Source organism: Lissotriton helveticus, chromosome 11, assembly GCF_964261635.1.
Source record: "Lissotriton helveticus chromosome 11, aLisHel1.1, whole genome shotgun sequence".
NCBI classification, from domain to species: domain Eukaryota; kingdom Metazoa; phylum Chordata; class Amphibia; order Caudata; family Salamandridae; genus Lissotriton; species Lissotriton helveticus.
Window position 1 is genome coordinate 514,554,466 of NC_136072.1, and position 2,431 is coordinate 514,556,896.

At 46.5% G+C, this 2,431-nt stretch overlaps 1 pseudogene; it reads left to right on the plus strand.

Annotated features, from left to right (window-relative positions):
- The first annotated feature begins 1,501 nt into the window (after positions 1–1,501).
- LOC144792952 (large ribosomal subunit protein eL38 pseudogene) lies at positions 1,502–1,716 on the plus strand (annotated as a pseudogene).
- The last annotated feature ends 715 nt before the right edge of the window (positions 1,717–2,431 follow it).

The window sequence follows — 2,431 nt, forward strand, 5'->3', positions numbered from 1 at the left end:
TTGATAATTGAATGTGGCCTTCTTGATATTCTCCAGCATCTATTGTGAGAAGTATGCAGATAGGGCCTTTGCCATATTCAAATACATGGACATAATTTGCAAAGAGCAATTAGCTCAGTTCGGCAAGGAGTTTAGGGCCAGGGTGAGTCTTAATCCAGAGAAACCTTGGTGCGCTGTTGATTATGAGTTGTGGATGCAATGGATGTCCTCGACCCAGTCCATGGCCTCAAAGCACACGGCGAGTGGCCTGCCCATTACTTACAGGCCCTTTCAGCCCCGTACCACCCCAACAGGGGTGGGTGCTGCTATAAGGACACAGGGAACAAATGCTGGAGCCTGTTGGAATTTCAACAGGTTCTGTTCACGGCACCCATGTATGTTCAAACATGAGTGTTCCAAATGCAGAGGTAGACACGCTGTAATGCAATGTTTTACCCTGGCCAGCCTCCATGAACAATGGAGGGCGGCCAGGGGAAAGGAAACTCAAATTTCTGTTAATTGGAGATGCAATTGAATGGGGGGATACATTTTGACAGAGTGCTGCTCATGGGCTGTGCCATCTCCTGTGCTCTCTTTGAGACTTTCAGTACCTTTCTGCAGTGGGTCTTTGTGAGGGATATCAGACATTGTGGGATGTCTTACTATTTGAACAACTTTCTGTTTGAGGGCAGGGTGAACTCGGGAGACTTCCTCAGGGCTCTGAGACATTTTTAGGTTATGGTGGCATCTTTTGAGGTCCCATTGGTGCCTGAAAAAACAGAAGACCCCTACACAGTTTTGACTTTCTTGGGTATTGAATTGTACATGTTTCACATGATGGCCAGTCTGCCCTGGGCCAAGGTGCTGGAGAGTCACACCTTCCTTGAGAAGGTGTTGGGAGTGAGGATATTGTAACTCAGGGTTGTGCAGCAGTTGTTGGCTTTCCTGACATTTGCATGCAAGGTAGTACGGGGCGGCTGGACATTTTGCAGAAGGTTGGGTTTGGGGTGCTATTAAGCATGGGGCTATTAATAAGGCCAGGAGGTAGCTGAATCAAGCCATACGGGTTTTTTGTGGTGCCAAGGCATCTCAGTCTTGTCGCATGGCGGTATTCGAGAAGGTGAAGCTGGTAGCGATGAAGTTGTACTGTACCGGACGGATGGGGTGCATCTTTTTGAGATAGGCAATGCAAATTATCTGATGGAATAAAGGGATCTGCTGGGGTCTCTGGCGGGAGCCAATTTGTTGCAGGCGAATGAGCATGTTTTGCTAGTTGCAGTGCGCTCTTTTATGGGGCAGGAAAACAAGCAACAAAACACCCTCCAGGGTTTTTGCTGGGTGGCAATAGGGAGGGGGTAGTCAGATGGAGGCTTACCCACCCCTTGGAAGGAGGGGGTGTACGTAGGCGAAGGATGACAGTGTGCAGGATGCCCTGGAATAGGGCAAGGAAGTTTTTCATGGAAGGATGCTTGGTGAGTCCTCTCTGGGTCACTGGCAGGTCCCGGTCAGCACCAACCTCCAGCCATGCCACGCAAAATCGAAGAGATCAAAGACTTCCTGCTGACAGCCAGGAGAAAAGAAGCTAAATCTGTGAAAATCAAGAAGAACAAGGACAATGTGAAGTTCGAGGTGCACTGCTGCAAGTACTAGTACACACTAGTCATCACAGAAAAAGAAAAGGCAGAGAAGCTGAAGCAGTCCCTGCCTCTTGGGTTGGCAGTAAAGGAGTTGAAGTAATCCAGACGTGTAAAGAAATCTAGTTGTTAAAAAAACCCACAAAATCATAAAAAAAGAAAGGATGTGTGGGGAAAAGAAGTGAGAAGGAGTCTGGGGAAGGAAGGAGCTCATGGAGTAAGTGGTGGGCAGAAGAGTGAAACAGCATGATGGGTGAAAGTTGAGGTGAAGAGAGAATGAGGGTAGGGATATAATAAGATATTGTTTAAAATGTTTTAAATTAATCATGGTTGAACTGTTGGAGTTTATTGCAATCCTGTCCTAATTAATTGTCTTTTGCACTTACGTGGAGTGTTGAATGTGATTACTCTAAGATAGAGGGTCCGATGGGAAGCAAGGGTGCAGCCTAGTCTTCCCATTGGATCTTTCGTGAGGGGGATGACAAAGGTATGACAGGATAGGTGGGTTATGGGTGGGGGTGGGATTACAGCTAGGGAATATATAGGAGCCATGAGAGGGGGCAGCCTCTCTCTGGCTCAATCCCCTTGTACGATGGGTGTAGCAGTTTGCCACTCACCCACCCAACAGGTTGAATTGTTGGTTGGGGATCATTCTAATGATATCAGGATGCCATGATTAGGATGGATTAATGTAAGGAAATTATAGCTAGAAAAAGATATCAAACACAATTTTAGACAAAAATACCTCTCTTGCTAGTAGAATATATATAGGTATCTAGATAGGACACCCTGCATCGACAATATACACACTAGAAAGA